General features: G+C 37.9%; 1 long non-coding RNA gene across 2 annotated transcripts; it reads right to left on the reverse strand.

The window, feature by feature from the left end:
• Positions 1 to 1,873: 1,873 nt before the first annotated feature.
• On the reverse strand, positions 1,874 to 10,935 carry LOC124264502. Of its 2 annotated transcripts, XR_006895155.1 has the most exons (3): positions 8,584 to 10,935; positions 5,770 to 8,448; positions 1,874 to 5,731 (listed from the first exon to the last, which is right to left on the reverse strand). It is a non-coding gene; the product is annotated as an uncharacterized LOC124264502 (long non-coding RNA). The 2 variants fall into 2 exon arrangements; XR_006895154.1 differs by having other exon boundaries at positions 5,770 to 10,935.
• Positions 10,936 to 10,961: the final 26 nt, after the last annotated feature.

Here is a 10,961-nt window from a genome sequence, read left to right on the forward strand (position 1 = left end):
CAAGCTGAAGTGATGACAACCAAGTGATGAGAGGGATATGATACGTTGTGATTGGCAGCATTTTAACTGTAATATCAATGCACCTTTCACAACTTATATAGATATATATAGTATGACCATAAATTATTGAGAATTTTAGGAATATGTTTAATCGGATTTCTAGTATAAATAACCTTAACCAGCTATCAAGTGCTTGGTTTCATTCAAGAGAGATAACTCCGTTAATCCTTTTTCATTAGTTTGTGAAGAGTTATCCCCCTTTGTTTACTTGCCAGCAGACGACATTTTCAGTGATCCTCAGTATGGATGATTTAGAGAAGAGGAAGTTGATTTTAGAGTGTTATAACAAGGACATCAGATCAGCTAAAGTGATTTCAAGTAGAACAGGCATCCATTTGTCCACTGTTTATCGTTTTTGAAAAATATTGCAAATGGATATGGCATTGAGTACCAGGGAGGCGCAGGTAGGCCCAGAAAATTGACTGTCGGTGACAGGAGGCGGCCTGGTATTCTTGTTTCTAAAAACAAACGAAGGAGTTAAGAAAACTTAAGGCTGGATATGATTGATAGAGGAACTGAGCTGAATGCAATGGGTTGGCAGAAAAGTCGAGGAATTCCATCACCGATCATGAAACCTGAACAAAAGGGGTGAAGGTTGAACTGGTGCTTACAGCTAAGAAATTTCAACTGGGACAATGTGATTTTCTCAGATGAAAGTTTTGTGTGGCTGTTTCCTAATACACTGAAATTCTGGACCAAACAAACTGAAAAACCTTTGTATCAGCGCCCAAAGGACAGTCCGAAATTGAACGTGTGGGGTGGCATATCTGTGTTAGGGGCAACGCCCCTCTTTGTATTTGAAGGGAATATGAACAGTGAGCGGTACACAGATATTCTCGAGGGACATTTACTTCCATCTGCTCACATGTTCTATGGAAAATTTTTGATTTTCCAGCAGGACAACGACCCAAAACATCGTTCAAAGCATTCACAGCCCTGGTTTCGGATATGACATTATTAGATTGGCCAAGCTATAGCCCTGACCTAAATCCAACAGAAAATGTTTGGGGACTTATGAAGGAAAGTGTCAAAAAAAATAATCTGACAAATATTGCTGAAATGAAAGAAGTGGTGGTCCGACATTGGGACAGCATGGACCACGACTTTCTAACTTCTCAGTAGTATGCCCCGCCGCATTGAAGCCTGCATTGCTGCCCATGGTGACTTGACAAAATACTAACTGTTCACCTGTCTTTGAATCTGGAGTTATGTTCTGCTAATATTCACATTTAATACCTGAGTAATGAGTGAAAAAAAAAAAAATTACAATCTTAAAATTCTCAATAATTTCTGGTTGTACTGTATATCTACATACCTTTTGCAAATCCTGCATAAGTGGTTGGCACGCTTAGGCACAGAATCCAACCAAGGCAGTACTTTGGCACATACAGTTTGAGTTCTACAGGTTCACTCAAACCATCTCTACATCCTTCAGTTGGCTGGCGGGGGCGGTGGGGTAGTCAAGTGGTTAAAGCGTTGGCTCGTCACGCCTAAGACCCGGGTTCGAATCCCCACATGGGTACAGTGAGTGAAGCCCATTTCTGGTGTCCCCCACCGTGATATTGCTGGAATATTGCTAAAAGCGGCGTTAAACCAAACTCAGTCAGTCAGTCAGTCAGTCAGTCAGTCGGCAGTCGGCTTGGCATTGTTATAGAACTTGTCTCTTACGTCTGTGTTGGCCATTAGCTACCTATTAGCTCTTGTTCCGTGTTGGTTCGAACCCATAAAAGGAGACTCTGAATCGCAATACTTCAAAATTACCGTAGTTTCTGTAAGATGTTGCCATCGCTGAAATCTGACACAAAGCCTGATAAATATTCGACATTTTATTGAATATGCATTAACAAGTAGAAAATGATGAGATTGAATGATGACAGAGTGAAACATGAATATACAAGATGAACGTCCAAGATGGAGAGACAGAATGAAATAGTGGCAACCATTGCAATATGGCCGCCATGAACCAAATGACAATACATACAACACAGTAGGTCCTCAAATCAGAGGAACTCACAGCTTCATCAAACAGTAACTGCAAAGGTTTTGGTCAAGTAAACAATTGTCTATTTGTCTCGAGTTAGAATTGCACAAATGATACACATATTGAGTTTACAGTCACTGAAATGAAGAAAACAGACTGACCTTCTTTTCATCTGCTGAGATAGACAGATGCCATTAGTTGATGTCCATTGTGCTTGATGCCAAATCAGAGATGCAGCTTTCTACCAAATCTCTCTTGTGCAAAACCACGGTTCATCACCACAAAATGGAGAAAGGTACAAAACATTTAACATGTTTCCCAATTCAATCACAAATGTAGAAATAGAGCATAAACATACATTCTAACAGTCAAGAAAACTAGTTAACTTCAATACAAAGACAATTCTGATGCAGTTTATTCTTATCATGATGAGGATCTGCCATGATCACTGACACCCGGAGGTTAAGAAAGTCTGACTGGCACTATGGAGACTGCACGGAGAGATGACCTCATGGTTACCCAAAACTAATGATGTGTCCAACATAATGTCACATTGATGAAAACAAGTCAGTTTCAAGATTATTTCAGTTCCATTTCCTTGTCCAGATACTGAAGTTTCTCTATGCTATTCTAGCGATCATTTTTCCCAGAATATCGTGTCATGATTCACAGATGTATCACCAACTTAGTCCTCTCATGCTACTGTATTCATTCATGATTTGTTTCTGCATCCATTGCCTGTAACTATCAAGTAAGTAACGTTTTCAAACACCTGAAAATTGCTTTCGTGGGTAGCTTTACTCTACCCCCTGCCATGAAAACAATGCTGCATCTTGGGGACCGGTCATTGTTACTGAATGCGAGTTAAACCCTCCCATGTCCTTCACACTGTCAACATGATCCTCCTCAAACTGACGGCTATGTTTTGGTGACCCCCCCAACACTTCCCCCTGCCAAATGGTCCCTCTTGTAAAATACATGTATGACACAACTAAATCCCCTGTTATGCACACTCAGCAAAAACTGGAAAGAACATCTTGCTTGGTAAAGATGCATACACCTGTCTTGAAATATGTTATAGAAAGGATAAAGAAATTGAAATCCTAAATCAACTCTGCTTTCATTTCTTTTTATAGACAACTGTACTGCATGTACAAAAACTAGGATCCAGAATTTGGATAATACAAAACAATTACTCAACCCACTTGTGTCGTCAATGTGATTCTACCATTCCGTGGTAAAACATACCACAATAGACAAAAATAAAGAACCAAATAAAATCGGTATCAGGAATAATTTGAATAATTTTTCTTGTAGTGAAGACATTAAAATATCCACAAATTATTCAACAATTTCTGTTCTGTGAGTGAGTGAGTTTAGTTTTACGCCACACTCAGCAATATTCAAGCTATATGTTTAGTAGAGGTGATCAATATTATACATAGTCCTGAACTCGGTCTATCAGTAGACCTGACTTAGAGTCAAATAACATCATATACAACAGGTTTAGTACCTCACTTGTATGATACAAAAATACCATAACTGATATTTCAAACTCGTTTGATAACTTACAAAATATTCTATTATCAACTCAACATTTCTTTTAAAAAATACAACAGTTTATGTAATACTGAATTCAATGGAAGGTTCTCATAAACATCCCAGAAAAACCAATTTATTCATGCAAACATGACTTGAATGTGGTACAAACTGCTATTAGCTCTAGTAATGTGAAACAATCTGGTTCGCTTGAACTGCCTTAGAGGGATATGTAGCAGTAATTCTCTACCATGAACACAGATCTGAAAACTCTCATAAGCAACATTTTAATAATGTTAGCACTGGACTACATGTAGTGCAATCAGCTCAACACAATCGTGAGAGAGTGGGCAAGTTTAGTTTTACGTCGCTTTCAGCAATATTCCACCGACATCAGAAATGGGCTTCACACATTCACTATGTCGGGAATCGAACCTGGGTCTTCAGCATGACAAGCGAACGTTTAAACCATGGAGCTACCTCCACGGCCCCTCACCACAATAGAAAAACTGATGTAAACAATATGCTTAGTCTTTTGTAATTGTTTACCCTCAGACTGCTGAAAAATTTAAAGTGTTGTGAAGTCAAGCATAACAATTCACAAAAATAGTTTTCTTATTATTTTTAAAGTTTTATTTTTTTTTGTAAATTTTGGTTTCCTAAAACCTACCTGAATTTTACCCACTTGAATTATATCTACAAAACATACTCAATTATTTGTGCACTTATTTCTTTTTGGGACACCCTTAAAAAACATTTCATTTTCCAAAATATCCTAAAACATGTTTTTTAGCTACAAATCAGATACAAAATACCCACATATTGTTTGTACATAAAGTTTATGATCATGCACCAATTTTCACTCATTAAACAAAAATTGAATACAACTTGATTTTTAATGCAAAAATGACAAAGCATATTCTATATTTTGTGTCCAGACATTTGGAAAAGAGATAACAACATAAATAATTATTTTAGAAACAATTATTTTTGCTCAGGAAATGCTATTTGTGTATGGTATTGTTTGAATGAACTTCTCAGAGTGAAATGTCGTGATGTGGTTGACACTAGTTGAATCCTCATTTCCTTCAGAATTTAAACGTATATTTTCAAAAATACACCAGATGGTCACCTAATGATTATGTACAGGATATTGGCGTATTTATTTAAGAGGAGAGAAGGGTCTATTCACAATGAGCGAGGAATAAAGAAACAAGACAATAATTTCACTGAGTACATAAGAAATCATTCTGCACGAGTGATTCTACAAAGAGCCTTTCCATTCTGGTGATAAAATTCATGTTGCATAATAAAGAAGAGGAAAGAGATTGGTGAGGAATGTTACGACAATCTTGGCAAGTTACCATGTACCATCACATCCCTGACAACTGCTCGTGAACCTTAAACTATTCAAAATAAGTTAAGAAACACCTGATTATTCCATATGTACCGCAAATGTCTCTTCAACTATACACCAGTTCTTCATTCCTACAGGGACTAGATTCAGACATTAACCCTGACTTTCCGGATTCCAGAGATATCAAAGGTGAGGCAACTTCAACTAAATAACAGCTGTAGGGAATGTTCAAGTCTCACCATAACACAATGGGACACAATGAGACAATGTAAGAAGTGACCTGATAGACCAACAGATTAGTTGACAACAGATTCAAGACAAGATTAAAAATAACAAACTGAATAATAAGTCCTGTATGGACACAACTAGTAAGGTAATCTTGTAACACAACATGTCAGTGGACAACACTTTGCTGTAGGAACAAACGCTTGTGTTATATTATCGTGCTGGATGTTCTGTGTGTGTTAATGATTAACTAATAGTCTTTGAAGTTATTATCATAGATATGTTTATTCATAAAAACTGACTTCCATATCGTCTGTTAATGTAGTCATGCATATAATGTACAGTTTGTGCAAAATGCTTTCACAATTTACATATTTTTTTAAACACAAAGGTTTTGAAGTCAGTCTCAACCATTTAACTGTCTGTAGAGTCACTTGCACGCTGGGTGAAGACACAGCTGTAGGGTGAAGACACACCTGTAGGGTGAAGTGAGTGAGTGAGTTCAGTTTTTACGCCCCACTCAGCAATATTCCAGCTATATGGCGGCAGTCTGCAGGGTGAAGACACACCTGTAGGCTGAATACACACCTGTAGGCTGAATACACACCTGTTGGGTGAAGACATCTGCAAGGTGAAGACACACCTGTAGGGTGAAGAAACACCTGCAGGATGAATGCATTTAGAACTGAATAACTGATAGCATCATCAAAGACAAAAGTAACTGAGATCATGTGAAGTGAATTTATTGAAAACTGAGCATAAACGTTTTCTGTGATAAAGAACCATTGGCTTCAGTGACTGCTTGGTCACACCGTTGTGTACACAACACACCAGTTCTGACAGAAGGCAGTGTGAGGCTCTTTGGAAAATAGTCAGGTAAGATGGGAAGTCCTGCCTCACTTTTCAGGAACAATTTGTGTAACTAATTTAAACTTCAACATCAAAAGAGATGCCTTATTAAAAAACATTTTCTTGCAAAGTAGAATTCACATCTTGAAAAAAAAACCCAGGATTTTCTATTTCGCCCTTGTAAAAATATACATGATATAATAACATGAACAGTTACTTTTGCCTCTGAGTATATGCTATCTAACTGTCTGTCCACTCAGCAAATCCTTGAAGGAATATTAAAGGAACAAAAAGCATACTTTGATATGAAATCTTCAAATGAATAAGATCACATTCATTTCCACATGATCAAATATTTTCATAAATAAAATAAATAACCAGTTTTACTTGCAATGTCAGAGAAGATCTCTGTCTTACAAACATACACGACAACAGCAGCAGGTGCCCTTTCTAAACACACTCACTGCTTTACTGACAGACAGCTGTCAGTCAACGGTAATTACCAGGCACATTCATATACGCTATGTCACATGCAAAAAATGATCTTGACCAAATATGTCAACATATGCCACCAGGTCTATATATGGTCGATGAGTGATACTGTGACCATATAAGGCCAATTAATGTTATCAAGACTATATATGGTCAACATAAGCCATTAGGGACATTCTTCTATTGTGACCCAATATGGTCAAGATATACTCACATATTATACTGATAGAACAAAATAACAGAACAGATGTGGAACAAGGCATTTGTTAGTGGTGGCATCCATGTGGCCTGGAGACTCCCAGTATTTGTGTTAACCGTGAAGTGGAGACTCCCAGTATTGTGTTAACCATGAAGTGGAGACTCCCAGTATTGTGTTAACCGTGAAGATCCAGGTTAGAATTAGCCTTCAGTAACCCATGCTTGTCATAAGAGGTAACTAACAGGAATAAGTGGTCAGGCTCTTTGTTGACACACGTCATCGTATCCCAAATTGTGTAGGCCAATGCTCATGTCGTTGGATCACTGGACTGTCTGGTCCAGACTCGATTATTTACAGACCGCCGCCATATAGCTGGAATATTGCTGAGTGCGGCGTTAAACAACCAACCAGCCCAGTATTGTGTTGCTGATGTTGATGAAGAAATATTTCTTGCCGAAGCTTACTTCTGGTTTGTTCTAAATGCATGCAAGCTTTATTTCATATGTGTTCCTCTATTTTTTTCCATCAGTATATGAGAGAGATATATGTCCATCACCGCCATATGTGGTCAGGCCATGTTTATCATATATGGTCACTGTGACACTACTGCCCCCATATTTGTGAAACACCTGTCTTGTGTATGGCCAGGTCATACACCATGGTCATGGATGGTCAACAATACTTGTAATGGTGTATAAGAATGAACGCTAACCAGCAGAGACAAGCAATACTCCCACAGTGACATGAGTTTCAAATTAAAATATGGCAAGCAATACATGTATCATTACCAACAGATTGTGATAAGACCAAATATGGCGGCACTGCAGAGTGCCTCACAGTTAAAATGTTACGTAACCATAGTAACAACATCCAGCTTTGTACATGCAGATTTCTCTCATTTTGGCACCATCTTTCCCTGATAGACTCTCAGTAATAATGTTCACAGCTGTGGAACAACAACCACTACATTTCCCCAAGTATACTACTCAAAACAAGTTAAGGATCGCTCGATTCAAAATTAATGTGTTAACGTGACACATCAACCATAGTAATTTCAAAGAATCCTTAAGGTTTTTGAGTAGTATAGGAGTATACATACATTTACAGGGTACAATGGCGTATCCTAAACTAAAGCTACCTCAAGTCCTATGAGTTTATCAGAGATGGCCATAATGCTGTGGTAAATGATTCTCTCAATTCGAGAAATCATCATGTCAGGTAGTATCTCCTTCATCTCAGTTGAGTCACATGTTGCCAGGTCGAGTGAGTGAGTGAGTGCGACACTTCTTGAATACCTTAGACAACTGGAACAACCGCGGTTGAGTACATACATTTTATACACATTTCAGCCAAAGATTGTCAAAGTTAACTGAGATTTACTCCATGGCATAATGCAAGTTTAGCATACTCCATGTACCCTGGTTCTAAACAAGGTTCATACCAATGTACCATGGTACATAGATCAGGCTACACCAATGTACCAGGTACATATTTCACTTGGGCATACTGTGTACCATGGTACATAGGTCTGGTTACACCAATGTACCTGGTACACAATCCGCTTGGTCATATTCCATGTACCATGGTACATAGCAAAGTTTGTACCAATGTACCCCATACGTATTACACTAGGTCATACTTCATGTACCATGGTACATCGCAAAGTTTGTACCAATATACTGTATACGCATTACACTAGGTCATACTTCATGTACCATGGTACATCGCGAAGTTTGTACCAATGTACTGTATACGCATTACACTAGGTCATACTTCATGTACCATGGTACATAGCAAAGTTTGTACCAATGTACTGTATACGCATTACACTAGGTCATACTTCATGTACCATGGTACATCGCGAAGTTTGTACCAATGTACTTCGGTACATACTCTAGCGGAGTATTCTCCCCGGAACAGACAGCAGCGCAGCGGTGCGGTGATGATTCCAACAGCATCACTAACTCTAACAAACATGTAACATTTGAGTATCCTTCAATTACAACAGTGGTCCTACCTCTAGCCCTGGAGGCTGTGACGAATACTGATTCTCCCCTGCTTCACAGAAAGGATTATTAACCAACATGTCCATTCATGTGAGAAATGCTATATCATACATTTGGCATTTGTACCTCCAGAGACATTCTTTGGAACAGACCTTATCCCTGGGATAATGGTGATTGGAAATAACGTTGAACAAGTCACAGAGCAAACCACTGTTTGTCATTATTCAGGTTTACAGACTTCGAAAAATAACTTGAGGATTCTCATTGGTGGATCACTGGTGTATAGTAAAATTAGCGGTGTTTAGTCAGTTGTTTTTATATATTTTCAGCCAAGTTATAAAAAAAACCCATGAAATTAGAGGACAAGAGGTCAAGTCTGTTTCTGGTTATACAAAACGTTTACAAAATGTTAGTTTTAATTTACACAAAACAGTTTACAATAATCTATTATTAATCTCTTATGATCAAAATCTGTCTAACTATAGAACAGTATACCTCTTGTGTAGGTCCACTGATCCCAGAAATATTCCATTTAAAATTGCAAAAGGATGAGTATGTTTTCTTAAATTGACAGCTTCAAAGTATTAAGTGGGGCAGGAAAAACAGATAACAAAAAGTGGTTACAGAAAACATCTCAAAGTCCTGTCTTCACTTCCATTATTGGCTTATTCTGAAGAGATTTTTCAATCATGGCATTAAACATGTTGGGAAAATTGCACACATCTATCTCATCAATGTCTAAGATCTCATTTCTGCAACAAATGAGAACCAAATTTATCTTGTGAATAACGACTTGCCTACTGAATCTAAAAGTGGATCCAAACATCCTGACAAACAACAGTTGGGCAGTAAACACTAATGAACGCCACAGACACCCTGAACAGTCTTCTCCAATCTCAATGGCTATCTCAGGCGATCAATCAGTGACTTTATGATTACGGTACGTATAAAAATAAAAATAGCATACACATATATCCTGTTCATGATTCAAATAGAATCACAAACATGTCTCCAGTTCAGAAATATTAACTTATGAAACCGGTATGACTGTACATGTTGAAAAATATTGATACGTCTAAACTTTGACCAGTGTCCACTACTTCCTCTGACAGACAACAGTAAATGAGTGGAAATGGAGGATGCACTATCTCCACAGTTCCCACAAAACATGCTGTACAGGGGCCCATTCACAAAGTAAACTCAGCTATAAGATATTTGGAAGTCTATGTTACAACCTCTTAGTGCTAAACTTGCTTTGTAGAATGGGGCCAAAGTGGTGTTCATATAAGATTTAATATGCTTAAAACATGTAAAATGGTTGGGAAAGTAATAAAAGCTTATTTGGTCACAACAAATTAATCAATTGCTTCTTAAATAATTGGTTCAAAGCCTTATTATGACAAGAAATACCTCAAAATGTTCTTTTAAAATTTTAAATGTCCCTTTAAAAAAAGTACTGAAATAGCATACGATCCAGATTTTATGCATGTCCGATCTAAGATGCTGGCCATTAAGGGTGGGTGAGTCTGGTAGCCATCAGCTAAAGTCAGGTCATTTGCACCCACAAAAGGAATCAAACCAGACCTTCAGCTGGACAAGCTGACCACTGTCCACACCACAGAAACCTTATTTACGAAGAACCGATTTGGTTGCCATCTCGATGGAGACCATTTTATCCTGATTGTTAGGTATGTATCTGGGAAAACACAGGGAATATATCTGATATTCCTTAGCAACTTAATTGGGGAAATATTTTCTTATATATAATCCAAAGCCAGGATTTTCATAATGTTTCTAATGAAGTAGAGAGTAAATATTATATGAACTTCAGTAAGGTACAAACAACCATTTAAATCCCTCTGATCCTTTATATTGTTTCTGTTATCAAGGCTTCAAGGGGAAATTACAGTCAGCTAAACATTTGTTGGAATATATTCAACCATAACAACATTAGTGAGTGAGTTTAGTTTTATGCCGCTTTTAGCAATATTCCAGCAATATCACGGCAGGGGACACCAGATATGGGCATTACATGTTGTACCCATGTGGGGAATCAAACCCAGGTCTTCGGCATGACAAGTGAACACTTTAACCACTAGGCTTCCCCACTGCCCCCATAACACATGACTTGGGAAATTTAAATTCTCATTTGGAAATTTGTACTAGCTGTAGACTCAGTCATAATAGGTCTCTGACGGTGCCGAGTCCACCAGTAGTGTTGTAATCAAAGAGGGGCGGTGGGGTAGCCTAATG

This window comes from Haliotis rubra, unplaced genomic scaffold (genome assembly GCF_003918875.1).
Source record: "Haliotis rubra isolate DU_JTF1 unplaced genomic scaffold, ASM391887v1 Scf1206, whole genome shotgun sequence".
Classification (NCBI taxonomy): Eukaryota; Metazoa; Mollusca; class Gastropoda; order Lepetellida; family Haliotidae; genus Haliotis; species Haliotis rubra.